Raw genomic sequence first — 15647 nt, 5'->3', positions numbered from 1 at the left:
GTCACAAAAAAGATGAACAAATACAACTTTAAAACAATGTCCTATTTTTTCCATATTTGCTGCTTCTGTGTTTCTTGTTTATTACCATTTTATTAATGGTTGTATTTGGGGTAAAATAATATGGAACAGTGTTTACAGAAACAGGTATTGTGTCTGTATGTACACATACACTAACAAATTACCGTTCTTATGTTAATTGTTCCTGTGTGCTAGCGTATAGGTGTTATGTTATAGGTGTATATGATTCCAGGCTTGGCCTTTGCATAACACTGTTCTGTGAGATACTAAGTACTGTGGACCCATGAAAATATGCATATTTTGTAATTCTATGTTTCAGTTGAAGCTGTCCCCTTCTTGGAAGTCATATTCAAATTCCAGCCTGAGCTGCATACGGCAAGCAGCTGAACGCAGCTCAAACTTAGTGTACTATGGTTGCTGAGAAGCACCATGTGTACATGCATTAGAGGGTTGTAATATGTCCTGCTTTAGAAAGCTAATAGCTGTATTTTTAATCGCTGTATTTGGAAATATTTGCACATGATGTGAAACACAAATCCAGTGATGTGCTCCTATATACAGTCAGAAACACTTTTAAGTATTTGCAGTGATCTCTACTTAGTAATGCTTTGGTCTAACTGTTTTTTTTTTTGGTTTTTTTTTTAATAAAATGTAGTAAGGAGATATTTTTGGTTAGCAGTATCCCATGCAGGCCCGGCGCTCCCATTAGGCAAGGTTAGGCACTTGCCTAGGGCGCCGGGCTCTGGAGGGCGCCACAGAATGGTAAATTACTTTAAAACTGTGCGGCGACCGCTGACCATACCTGTCACGGCTGCCGCACAGCATTCAGATGCATGGGGAGGGGGGAAGAGGCTATTGCTCACCACCGCCGCCTCTCTGCTCCGTCTCCTCCCCTCCACTCACTAACTAGCAGAGAGGCGGCGGTGGTGAGACAAGGTAAGGAAAGACGGGGTGAGGGGGGAGGAGGGAGGAGGGCGCCGATTTTTGTTGGGGGGGCACCGACTTTGTAAAAATGCCTAGGGCGCCATGGACCCTAGCCCCGGCCCTGATCCCATGTAAGGATAATACTTTTGCTTTTGCGTATACTGTATTATACACATTATTATCAGGAAAGGAGAGTGGGTCATATGGATATAAAAATTAAAATGTATTACTCCATTTATTGACCTCACCAATAAGAAAAAGTAATCTCAATGCAATTATTTATGGTATGGTGTAATGTTTATAGTTTTAATTTTTGTAAAATGTGTAAGCAAACAAAGAAAGGTCCAAAAAAACCAAGAAAAATTGCATTGTACTTTTTTTTCCCCTACCAATGCACCTATCGTCTACCATCTGCACACACTTGTGCATGGCTTCATTCAGCTTTCCCATGTTCCTCTGGGCAGATGATTTGTAGAATACAAATGCACACTGTAACAACATAACCCCACAGACCTAACTGTTATCATACCCAATTAATTAATTTAATTTCCCCTGAAATACACGTTTTTGGGACTACATTTATGTCTTATTTTATAACATGGGGGAAGGCATCAGGGCTTTATTTCACAGGCTTTACAGTAAAAGTTGAGAACCTTTCAAATCAGTTTTACAAAATAACTTCCAAACTACTATTATCTGTAAAAGAAGTAATTTAATAAAATTATTATTTATTTTTTCCATCCTTATTAAACTGGGAGGAAAAGAAATAAAATGTAAGGGAGATGATTAATCAAATAAGAGCTTTCACATATCCATACATGTTGAACTGTAAAGAAAGGAATAACAAGAATTGTTCACAGATGGTAAGACACATGATAAGTCAGAGTTTTATACTGCCTTTAGTAAAATCAACCTGGAATCTCCAAAGTTGCCCGTTCTAGAGACAATAGGACAAAGTTGACCAAATTTGTTGTAGCATAATTTTTAATTTGCAGCCAATTTTTTCTCGATAAGAGGACAATCCCATAATACAAAGAGCTGTTGGAGTTACCACAATTAGATGTTAGAGATAACTTCACGGTACCTGAAGGTCAATAAATAACAGTCAATGATATTTCCTTGTACATGCTAACATTTAAACCTTGGGTATCATATGAACGTGCTTCTCAGCTTTTTGGAGTTGTGGGAAGTGTACTAACCATTGTACATCTCACTACTCCTCTCGGAGTTTAAGTCAGGGATGCACAAAATCCTAAAAAGTGGATTGCCCTAATGAGACAGATAGTTTTGAAAAGATTATTGTTGTGCAGTGTTAGGCTTGAAACACCACTACCGTATGTAATTGAATTATTTAAAACATAAGGAAGGACATAAGTTTTTTCTTTGTTGCGTCCGATAGATTATATATAGATATCCGCCTTTGCCCTCACTCTAAACAGATGGGATTCCTGACCATACTTTAATTCTTTATTGCCAGTAAATGATAATAGCAGAGCATGGTAATGATTAAGGTCCCTCTTCATTTATATTCCATGCCAAGCCAACCAGTTGGTCATCAACAGAGGATTGCCCAAAATAGCGGAGTGGATCTTAACCTTAAAGAAGTGAAGGAAATATACTACATTTATGTTATAAAGGAAATGTTGTTCTAGTGGAAAAATAGTCAATATATCTTGGTTGTTAAACCAATCTCTAATATATCTGTAAATCGTGACCTAGATATGTGAGCCAATGTAGTATTATCATGTCAATTAAAGGCGGTGGTGAGGTGGAAAGAGTTGGTCGGAGTACTTGTAGAGCAGTAAGGTGCAATGTGAAAGAGGTAATGGGTCGCACAATGTGTCTGCAGACCATTGCATTCCTGACTGATTCTGACTCAGGGCCTCCCAGATCCTAGAACCGGCATCACTACTCCTCAGAGGATCGCACCTACAAGTGTTCTAACACCACTCACCGGAAAACTTGCCTTCCTGTTTCCTCTGTATCCTGCAGACTGTTACACCACCTTAGAGGACCCCGACCTGCAGAGCGGCAGCCGCAAAGTCCACACCTCTTTGCGGGGGCCCCTGACGAACACCACCCACTTCTTAGAATCCACGCATCTTTGAGGGTAGTGTCAATTCAAGTAGATTCTGTGTCCTTACTAGCCCTCGGATTGTGACACTAGCCCATGCATACACATGGAGTACATATTCAGGTTGGTACCAGTAGAGTTGTATTGTTTTTTGGTATTTTCATATTTTCTACATAGGCAAGAATGTGCTCTCTCATAACCTCCATTTATAATAAGGGACGGGCCCTTAGGCAGTCTGTATAAATTGGCTCTATACTGACCATATCTAATAGAATAGGTGCATGATCTGAGAAATGTTTTCTATAGATGTGTTTGTAACTCTAAGGAGAAAAGTTCAATGTTAGGAGGTAATCAATGCAAAATGTAGACCTTGGAGTGGAAGGAGTAAGACTTGCCATTTTGGTTTCATTGCTTCCAGTGGTCCACCATGTCACGGTAAGACTTAAGTAGATGAATACATTCTAAGTGTTTGGAAATTGAAGCTTGTATGGTAGTAGATTTGTCTAGGGTGAAATTCTCAATGGTATTAAAGCTTACTCTGTTTATTAAGTTTGAGGTATTGCATAAGGTTGTGAAATTTCTCAGAAGAATGTAACATTGAAATTATTGTTAACATAAATATTAAGAAATGTTATGGTGTATACCCACTACATACCAAGATAAAATGCACAAATGAAGTGACCCTATTAGTGTGGGTGTGTGTTTCTAGGGTGAGATAAGTGTTATTCAGTAGATTTACAGAATGATAAGCTAAAAAATAGATGTTCCTTTTAAAGGAGATCTGGGGGTAAATGTATCAATGTCCGGATTCTTCAACTCCGGCGAGATCGGCGTCTTCAGCGCTTAAATTTAAAGCGCACTGCCTTGTAAAGGGAAATTTCCGCCCCTGATCTGTCTCACTTCCCTTTCAATGAAGAAAAATAGAGAGGGAGTCACACATATGAGATTTAGTTCCAGAAAGTTTCATTGAGAAAATACAGTAAAAATAATTAGAAAAGGACAAACAACCATAATTAATATTCGTCATTAACACTTTCTGATAATATTTGAGAGTAACTAACAGCAGAGCCATAATAACAAAGATTGCAAGAACATAAAGTTGGGGGAAGGGTGTAAATTATTGTCAAGGTTTAACATTTCTTGCCTACTTACGTTCATTAAAGTTGACTGATTTACCATCTATTATGATCCTTATGGGTGGATTTAGAAAAGGTGCTAAAGAGGAAAAGTGGGGGTGTTGCCTATAGCAACCAATCACATCCTAGCTATCATTTTCTATTATGTACTAGATAAATAAATCATAGCTAGAATCTGAACAGCTCCACTTTTCCTTTATAAAAGCTTTATTAAATCTACTGCTTAATGTTGAGGGGTATATTAGGGCAAACTTAAAGCTATGCTTTTTGCATAATCTAGTGTGACTTCTCCCTCCACTGGTGTCTTTAAAAAATTTCTCAAGGTGTTCCTAAAAAATATAAATAGACAATATTGGAAGGAATATTGGGCATCTATGGAATATCTCAGGAAAAATTAACACTGATAATTCTCCTACTTGCATATCAACTGCATGGCAGTCATAAGGAATGGGATGTGCCCAAGTAAGACATGGAAAAGAGAATATAGTGGAAACTTTTGTTGTTGAATAATTTCTTGAAGATTTTTTATTTCAAACTGAGCATCAGCAGAAGATGTTATATCCAGAAGACAGTGTCTGGTAAAAGTGTAAATCCATGACTAGCCTGCTGTTTTGCAGAGATTGTTCACTGAGGCCCTGCATACACAGGAGCTGGCCACCACCCTTGGACAAATTGGATGCAGAGCTGGTCCCTGAAGCAGTAGATTCAGTGTCTGAATCTAAGTTTTTTTTTAGAGCACTGCAAACCATGGATGACCAGCTATTCTTCTTTAGCAGCTGGGTTATTATCTGGTTATGGAGCTTGCCTCCTGATTGGCTACTATCAGTATTTAAGGCAGGGATGGCTTTGCCTCCTTGCCGGTTATAGCGTTCCAATCCTGCACTGTTGCTGAAATGCTGTTGGATCCCTGTATACCTGATCTACCATTGTGACCCTCTGCCTCTACCTTGGCCCATGCCTGTTTGCCTGTGTCCCTGACCTTTAGGCTTGTATTCTGGACTTCACTTATTTGCCTGTGACCCTGACCTTTTTGGCTTGTATTCTGGACTTCGCTGTTTTGCTATGGACCTCTGACCTCGGCCTGCCTCTGACCACCCGCTCTAGCCTGGGCTAGTGCCCCCGATTCCACCTGCGCTGTGGCCATCTTTGATGAGCTTTTACTACTCTGAGCCTAAGACCTGGGGACATCTGAGTACCTGTGAGCACATAAAGCTCTACAGGAAAGGCGGCTGCTATAGGTGAAGATTTCTATCCTAACTGTTCTAAAAGCTCATATAGGTGGTCGTAGGCTATAACATTATAACCAGCCAGTGAAAACTCTGAAAGAACTCGCTTCCATGAATGAAACCGAAACGAACCCATCTCCAGCTCAGGTACTGGCTGGCCAAATCCAAACCTTATCCCAAATGGTCCAAAGTCTTTCTCATCGCTTATCTGCGCAAGAAGAAGCTGCCAGAAACTCACAGGTTCCTCCGGCACCTACTGTGGAGCCCAAGTTGAATTTACCGGACCGGTTCTCTGGGGACAGAAGCTTGTTCCGTAATTTTAAAGAGAGCTGTAAACTTTATTTTTGTCTATGACCCCGCTCCTCCGGCTCTGAGCAGCATAAATTGTGTATAGTGACATCGCTCCTTCAGGGTGACCCTCAGTCCTGGGCCTTCAGCTTGCCTTCTGACAGTCCTTCATTAAGATCAGTGGATTAATTTTTTTAATGCCTTAGATCTCCTGTACGACGACCCGGATCGGGTGGCTTCTGCCGAGTCTCACCACAGATCATTAAAGCAAGGCCGACGCTCTGCTGAAGAACGCTCTGCCGAATTCCGGCGGTGGTCCACTGACAGCGAGTGAAACGACCCAACATTACGCAGCCAGTTCCATTTAGGGTTGTCGGAACAAATTAAGGATTCCCTGATATCCTTCTCCAACCTTTCTGGAGGGACTTATGCAGTTCGCTATTAAGATTGATAGACGCTTCAAAGAAAGTAGAGCTGATAAGGAACCACCTACTTCAAGTACACTCCTGTCTCCTCCTACTATGGAAGCTGCGGAACCTATGCACCTAGGGGCCTATCGCCTCTCCCAGGAGGAAAGAACTAGGAGAGGCACCTTAGGTCTTTGTTTATATAGTGGAAAAAAAGGTCACCTTCTTCGTTCCTGTCCCAGCAAGTTGGGAAAAGAATAAGCCTGGAGAATGTGTAAGAGGTTCATCTAGGTCTGCAGTTCATTTTTTCCATAAATACATTACTAGTTCCCGCTCATATTTCCTTCGGACCACATTCTTCCGCCATCTCAGCCTTTCTTGATAGTTGTGCCACATGTAATTTTTTTTAGATATCGGCTTTGCCAAGTCTCTTGGGATCCCTCTCATGAAAATCACTGTCTGTGGTCTGAATGGAGGCCCTTTACCTGGAGGCAGGATTTCCTTCACGACCCCATCATTACAACTTACAGTAGGGACTCTTCATTCCGAAACCCTGTCCCTCTATCTCATCAATTGTCCTTCCATTTCACTAATTCTGGGTCATCCCTGGTTCCACCTTCATAACCCAGTTATTGATTGGAATCTAGGAGAGATTGTTCGCTGGAGTATTCATTGTTCTCAAAATTGTTTGACCTTGTCTCTCCGGTTTCTGCAGACTCTACCAGAACAACTTCCTCCTTCTTATTGTGAATTCCAGGATGTGTTTTCCAAGAAGGCGGCCAATTATTTGCCTTCACAATGTGACTTTGATTGCGCCATTGATCTAGTCACAGGATCTAAGTTACCCAAAGAAAGGTTATACTCCCTTTCTGGCCCTGAGACTAAGGCAATGCAGGATTATGTGGAGGAAATTTTACAGAAAGGTTTTATTAGACCTTCAAAATCTCCAGTGGGAGCTGGGTGTTTTTTTGTATCTAAAAAGGACGGTAGTCTACGCCCGTGCATTGATTTTCGTGGCTTAAACAAGATCACCATTAAAAACACATATCCGCTCCCGCACATCTCAGTCCTGTTTGACCAACTTAGGGATGCTACTATTTACACCAATATTGATCTTCGTGGCGCTTACAACCTCATACGCATCAGGGAGGGTGATGAGTGGAAGACAGCTTTTTACACTCAATCTGGCCATTATGAGTACTTGTCCTTGCCTTTCGGCCTATGTAATGCGCCTGCTGTCTTCCAGGATCTTATCAATGAGGTTCTCCGTAAATTTCCTTGGACAGTTCGTTGTAGTATATGTGGATGACATCCTGATTTATTCTCAGTCTCTGCTACAGCATCGACTCCATGTCTAACAAGTTCTCCTAAGACTCAGAGAGCATCACCTCTTTGCCAAACTGGAAAAATGTGATTTGATGTCCAAAGGGTGTCCTTCCTTGGATATATAATCTCCCCCGATGGATTCTCTATGGATCCTAGCAAGGTCCAAGCCATTCTGGAATGGATACGTCCCACGAATCTAAAAGCTATCCAAAGATTTCTTGGCTTCGCAAATTATTATTGGAGATGCATCCAAGCCTTTTCTGATTTGGTGGCTCCCATCACAGCTCTTACCCGCAAAGGGGTTAATTTCAGTAGTTGGACACCAGAGGCCATTGCTTCATTTGAAGCCCTTATAATGGCATTTACTACTGCTCCAATCCTCAAGCATCCCAATCCACAGTTACCATTCATCCTGGAGGTAGATGCCTCTGAAGTGGGCGCTTGTGTCCTCCTATCTCAGAGGAACCCCTGTGGTCATAGATTGCATCCATGTGCCTTGTTTTCACGCAAATTTTCTGTAGCTGAGGATAACCACAATGTTGGCAACTCAGAACTTCTAGCAATTAAGTGGGCCTTTGAGGAGTGGCGTCACTGGTTGGAGGGAGCGGTTCATACAATTTCAGTTTTCACTGATCATAAATACCTTTTGTATATTGAAACTGCCAAACGGTTAAACTCCAGACAAGCTCGATGGGCATTATTCTTCACTCGTTTTAACTTTGTTTGGACCTATAGACCCGGATCCAAAAATACCAAGGCGGATGCTTTGTCTATGCCTCATCAACTAACTGCTGGAGAACCGCAGTCCATTATTCCATCTTCCATTATTCAGGCTGGTTTCACTCAAGACTTAGGTAACATCGTGCATCAATTCCAGAAGTTAGCCCCTCCTGAAATTCCTGCAGGGCGCCTATTTGTTCCGGTTCATCTACGAAGAGCTGTTCTCACTGAGGCCAATGAGAACAAGTCGGCCAGGTATCCAGGTATCCCCCAAAAGTTTTGAAATCCTTGCACACTCAGTGTGGTGGCTTTCCTTGTCCTCGGCTGTTGAGAGTTTTGTCCTTACCTGTGAAGATTGAGCAAAAAACAAGACTTCCAGAACCTCTCCTTCAGGTGCACTTATGCCCTTGTCTAATCCTACAAAACCCTGGACACATCTGTCAATAGATTTTATTGTGGATCTGCCATATTCTTCAGGAAACAACACTATTTGGGTAGTAGTGGAACGTTTCAATAAAATGTCCCATTTTGTTCCACTGGCCAAGTTCCCTAGTGCTCAAAGTCTGGCTGTGCTGTTCGTACAGCATGTTTTCCGTCCTCATGGCTAAACCTATCGATATTGTTTCTGACAATATCTCCCCATTTGTTTCCCAGTTCTGGAAGTCCTTCTGTAGCCTCCTTGGGATTAACATCCGTCTCTCATCAGGCTATCTTCCTCAGTCCAATGGACACACTGAAAGAGTTAACCAATCTTTGGAACAATTTATACGCTTTTATACCACTGAATTTCAAGACAATGGGTCATCTTTGCTCCAGTGGGCTGAGTTCGCATATAATAATTTGTGTCATTCCTCCACTCAAACCTCCCCACAATTTTGGTTTTCATCAAAGATCTAATTCCCTGTCCTTTCTCAACCATTCTGGCCTCCCGGAGATGCGTTCCACAACTTCACATCTCAAGACTGTCTGGAAGAAAGTTCACGCTACGTTACTTCGGGCCTCCTTCCAGTCTAAAAAATTTGCAGACCGTTATCAAAAAAATTGTTCTGTCACAACTATATTGCATACCTGCTATTGTTGGCGCAACTCGGAAGAAGGTGCGGAGTCTAACGTGCCCCTGGTATTCACCAGGAACCCCCTCAAGGCGGTATGAACTCCGCTGCAGGGACACGCAGGTCGCGGTCCTTCCACGAGTCAACAGCGAGATACACTAAGGCGTGTCAGACAGGCCGGGTCGGTAACGTTCAGGTAATAGAAGTACACAGGGATATCCGGAGGGATGGTGAGGCAAGCCGGGTCGGTAACAATCTAGAAGCACAGTACAAGGGGAAATCCAAAAGGGGTGGTCAAACGGTCCGGGTCAGAAGGTCACAGGCAAACAAGAAAAGTCAGGAACAAATGCTGGAGCAGTAACACAGAAACACTGGAGGCAGGAAGACTTGATACTCTGGCACTGGTGAGGTAACAGGAAGTGCCTTATAAAGTATTAGGGGCCAATAGGATACTTTGTGGGCGGCAGCGCTATTCCTGGCTGCCGCCGAGACTTGTGAGTAGCGTCACGTTGCCTAGCAACAAGACGCGTATGCGCAGAAGGCCGCACCGAGCGGCCGGAACTTCCGCGTCTGGTTGCTAGGCAACCAGATGCGCTGGGCAGAGATACAGGCAGCCGTCCCAGGGAGACAGCGTAACGGCGCCTGATATGTTCATTTAAGGTGGGTCAAAAGGTCTGGCTCTCCACTCGCAATATTAAGCTCAAACAGCCCTGTAAAAAACTCCTAGATTTATTGGACCATTTCCTATTTTCAAACAGGTCAATCCTGTTGCCTTCATGCTAAAGCTTCCATGTTCACTTAGGATTCCGAACACTTTCCATTGTTGTCTCCTGAAGCCTGCTATCCCTGCATGTAAATCTAGGCTCCGCTACCTAGGGAAATCTCAACTTGGAGGATCCTGAGGAATTTGTGGCGGAAAAAATTCTGGACCCCAGAAAGGCCTAGGGGAAAATCCATTTCCTGGTTCAGTGGAAAGATCGTGGTCTGGAGGAACGATCTTGGGTTCCGTGGAGACATTTACATGCAAACTCATTAGGGAATTTTTCAGACAATTTCCTAATAAACCTGGATGTTGGGGTTCCTTAACCCCTCCTCAAGTGGGGGGGGGGTACTGTCACGAACCGCGGCTTTACCACCAGCCGCCACGGCTCGCTTCTCCTTAATACCCCTCGTTCCGGCCAGCGTCATGATGACCGGGATGTCACTTATGCCGCTACACGGCCATTGCCAGGGCAACGGTCGGGACACTCCTTCATCCCCTGTACGTGTCCTGGCAGGAGAAACACAGCCGGGCGCATGACTTAATTAAATTAGCGCTGCGACCTGGCAAGCTGTTACCCGGTTGCAGGTGCAGTATTCTCCTTTAGCAGCTTGGTCCCATTATCTGGTTATGGAGCTTGCCTTCTGATTGGCTACTATTAGTATTTAAGGCAGGAAGGGCTTAGACTCCCTGCCGGTTATAGCGTTACAGTCCTGCACTGTTGCTGACCTGTGTTCGATTCCTGTATACCTGATCTACCGTTGTGACCCTCTGCCAGTACCTTGGACCTTGCCTGTGTCCCTGACCTTTTGGCTTGTATTCTGGACTTTGCTGTTTTGCTATGGACCTTTGACCTCGGCCTGCCTGTGACCACCCACTCTAGCCTGGGCTAGCGCCCCCGATTCCACCTGCGCTATGGCCATCTTTGATGAGCTTTTACTACTCTGAGCTTAATACCGGGGGGCATCTGAGTACCTGTGAGCACATAAAGCTCTATGGGAAAGGCGGCTGCTATAGGTGAAGATCTCTATCCTAACTGTTCTAAATGCTCATCTAGGTGGTTGTAGGCCATAACACCAACGTGTTTAAGAAGTGTAGCAGCAACTGCTCTTCTGGTAAGAGCGAGGACGTAGTATTAGGGCATGATTCAATTGTCTATACACCACATGCAGTATCGGCTCTGTTGAATTCAGCCCAAACCAGACATGTCTCTTCAGCAAGGTTCACAAACTGGGAACTAACTCTGATGGCACCTACAAACATCACCATCAAACGGTGCAATACTTTAAATCCAGCTACATACCTACCATATGTGCCTCGAGATAAACAAAGGGTGGAAGGGAAAGAGACTCTGGTTGGGGGTGAGTTTTGCAAGTATACTGATACACATGATTGTATGGAATATCTGAACCAGACTTTTACTGCGAGACTGGACATACGTGACACACCCTTAGAAAATGTAGATTTTACATTTTACATGGATGGGAGTTGTCATAGACAGACACAGAAGAACTATGCACCGGTTATGCTGTTGTAGATGATGAGGATGTTATAGAAGCTGAACCCCTTGGCCCACCTCACTCAGGCCAAGTGGCCGAACTAGTGGCATTAAGGAGAGCGTGTGAGTTGGCAAAGGGTAAATCAGCTAATATATACACTGACTATAGGTACGCCTTCGGGGTATGATTTCGGGGCCCTTTGGCATCTTAGGAACTTTATGACAGCGGCAGGCACACCAGTAGCACATTCACACCACATAAAAGGACTCCTGACAGCGATACATTTACCTAAGGCGGTAGCCGTCATAAAATGAAAAGCCCACACATACAAAGAAGACCTGGTGTCGGTCGGCAATAGCAGAGCGGATGAAGCTGCTAAATGGGCAGCAGGGTTACCTGTAAATGTATCAACTGACAAAATGGTTTACCAGACAACAAACACACAGAAATTAATTGAAATGCAAGATTTGTGTTCCCTACAGGAGAAGGTGGTCTGGAAGGCGAAGGGATGTGGTCAAGAGTCCTCTGGACTCTGGAGAGATGGACAAGGTAGGCCCGTGCCTCCCAGGGCACATTACCCAGGCCTGGCTGAGGTAGCACATGGTCTGACTCATCTGGGTAAAGAAGGTATGTGTAAGCTGGTTAGAGCATACTGGTGTGCATCAGGCTTTTCTTCTCAAGCCGGTAAGAAGGCAATGTCTTGTCTTACTTGTTTGCGGAAAAATATTGGGAAGACAATACCAACTGAGCCATCCCATATTCCTCAGACGGACCTTTTCAGGTAATACAAATTGACTTCATCCAATTACCACCTTGCAGGAATCTCAAATATGTATTAGTTTGTACTGATGTGTTTTCTAATTGGGTAGTGGCATTTCCAGCTGCCACTAATACTGCTGCTTTTACTGCTAAGAAAATTGTTCAGGAATTTGTATGCAGATATTGTATCCCTAGAATCATAGAAAGTGATAGGGGTACTCATTTTAATAGTGATATCTTTCAGAACATGTGTAAACTTATGGGAATCAATAGCAGACTTCATACTCCTTACAGACCACAAGCCAGTGGTAAGGTAGAAAGGTTAAACTGTACCATTACGAACAAACTGAGTAAGATAATGGCTGAAACTGGATTGACGTTGCAAGAAGCATTTCCACTAGTCTTCCATACCATCAGAACCATTCCCAGACCGCCTCTTAATCTGTCTCCCTTTCAGATACTTTTTGGCAGACAACCTCATTTGATCATAGGTCCACAGGACAATTTGAATTTTGACATTCTATTTTTGTGATGGAGAACAGATGACAGAGAAAAGGTCCGGTAGCGATATTGATGAAGTGGCGTTGGAGGAAAGGTTGATATAACAATCAGTACAGCTTGTTGTCAAACTCAGTTCAGGGGCCATGAAAAGATCTGCTAAATCTGGAACTCGGAGACAGTGTGAGGGGCTATTGTATGAGGAATATCGTATCTGTGAGTACTGTGACTCCCTAGTTGAAGAGAAGTGCATCCAGCGTTGCCAGTCCAATAGTAATCTGGATTTGGACTGGCATCCTCTAGAGAATTATTCTTCCCTAGTGGGTAAGGCCTTAAACCAAACTGAGTGCTGGGTGTGCTGTCACGTGCCTAAGGGACAAAATAATGTAGGACTAGTACCATTCCCATTAAACATCTCTGAGGCCCTCATATTACGGTGAGGGAGGTCCATAGACGGGTGGTATAATATCATTAGGTCCCCTAGTCTAAAGCTTCGCCAAGCACTCCTTAGATCGGTCTTTGCTGTGTCTAAATATCTCACATGTAAAGAGACTGGAGAATTGGGAATAACCAGGAATAGTGATGGACATAATAGACGAGGACAAATTAACAAACATAGGAGAGTATTTATTGGGTAAGTTCCTCTAGGTTATTGTCAAAATGTTATCCATGCCGAAACTTGTCTTGAACAGATGGAGACAATAGGCATGGGTAGTTTCCATCCATAGAACTACATCACCTCCATACATACACACACAGTATGAACATCGTGGCAAAATAAATATGATTCCTGGTGAAGAACATGTAGCTACAAAGTTAATTAGTGAAACCACTGGTTTCCAAATTATGGTTGCATTAGATCCCACCAGGATTGCTCGGGGAACTTTAAATTTTAGGTATATTCAAGACCTGGCTAAATTGATAGACAATATCACAGAGATGTATGATGACACTTTCAGGTAAAGGTAAGGAGCTACAGGCTTATAAAAAGGAGCTAGTGCAACATAGACTGGTTTTAAACTAGCTCACATCCATTATTGGTGGATATTGTGTAACATTGGCCACCCAATTTGGTGTCAAATGTTGCACATACATTACCAATAATACTGACGACCCCAAAGAAGTTATTGACCGGAAAATGGACGAAATCTTACAATTAAAATGGGAAATTTTGAAAGAACCACAATTCTTTACTGTACGAGATAGGAAAAAAGGTAGCATGATGGTTCTCAGGTCTAGGTGAGTGGGTACAAGAAATGGTTGTTAGTATAGGTAAGCTCCTTATTCTTATACTTGGTGTCATCTTAGTAATTGGCTTATGTGTCAGATGTGTTCCTACTGTGTTGAAGTGTGGAAAATGTTCTACTGAGGTAAACACTGAAAATGAGACTGTAATGGTGATGGGAAGTACATGTATCAAGGTCAATGAAGAACTGCATTATAATCCTGAAATTGAAAGCATAATTAGGTGATAGTTTTGTGCACTATCAAAGGGTGGAGCTGTCGAAGTCAAATAATTGAATGTAGTCGTTTCATATTAATATCCATCAATACTGTTGTCTTTGTCTGAAAATATGCGAATACCACGCTACGGCGTGGAAGGGCGTATTTAACCACAACACATGCAAACACTTCTACACACATGTACAAGTACACATTTACTTGTAAATAATTCACCTTAAAATAGTTCCAACACACACTCATTTATAACCAAATTTATTAGAGTTTATAGTTCAATATAATAATGTTAAATACACTTTAGTGAGATCTAAGGTTCAGGATACAGGGTACATATCATGTTTGGTGTCATTCTAATCCCCTATTTATCCTCAGAGATCCGTTACTATCAGCCAAGAGATCGCACTTTGCATATGCGATTTATGGATGATAGGGAATTAATGATCAGAATGGTATTGTGTGTGTAATGCAAATAGACCAGCTTTTCGACAGGATGATACGTATCCAGCTGTTGGAGAGCTGACCCCCACCCTTGGAGGGCTTTGTTTGAACTTACCTATGTCCTGCATTATACCAGACTGACCCGAAGCCTGAACCAATGGAAACATGCCAAATCATCTCTACTGTTTTCAATGTAACACCAACTGTGTATAAACCGAGCTCTTGGACTATCATACAGTCTTCTTGAACACAGACTTCAGGATAGAATGACTGTATGCTGGATCCAAAGCGCCTGCATATGTAATCGGTTGTACTTATTTAATTGTTACTCTGTTACTTTTTGCTATTAAATCGCTTTGTGAGTTGGAACCAAACTATTCGAATTGGACAATTTTCATTGAATAGCGACTAGACGGACATATATATATATATATATATATATATATATATATATATATATATATATATATATATAACACACACACACACATCTATCTATATATATCTATATCGAAATACTTTGATCTTACTTGTCTCTTGAAAGATGAAATTGATCTGCCTGCAGGTTTTGTGCCAAAATATTGTGATATTTGTAGTTATGGATTATGCACCCTATGCTGAGCTCATGTCCCAGCTGAAGAGAAGCAGCCCTAAAGCATGATGCTGCCACCATCATATTAGTCAATATGATGTTCTTTGGTTGATGAGCTTTTAGAATTAAGGTAAAAAATTTCAACCTTGGTCTCAAAAGACCATAATATACTTTCGCACAAGGTTTGGTGTGATTACATTTCGCAAAAAAAATACAATCAGACAGGCTTGAATGTTCTACCCCATAGCCCAGATGTGCAGAATATGGGATATTGGTGTCACACCTCCCCTGATTGGCACAAACACTGGGCAATATGTGCCCTTCAAAACTGATATTCATAATTCAAGCATTATTTGTCCCATTTGTGGGCTATTATTGTATTAAACACACCTTTTTTTAAAAAAAAAAAAAAAAAGAGCAAGAAAGGAATGTGTCTTGACCACATGTAAAGAAAGTCATCACACTTACA

Source organism: Mixophyes fleayi, chromosome 4, assembly GCF_038048845.1.
Source record: "Mixophyes fleayi isolate aMixFle1 chromosome 4, aMixFle1.hap1, whole genome shotgun sequence".
NCBI lineage: Eukaryota > Metazoa > Chordata > Amphibia > Anura > Limnodynastidae > Mixophyes > Mixophyes fleayi.
The sequence above is the reverse complement of the archived record's forward strand: the minus strand, read 5'-3'. Positions refer to the sequence as shown.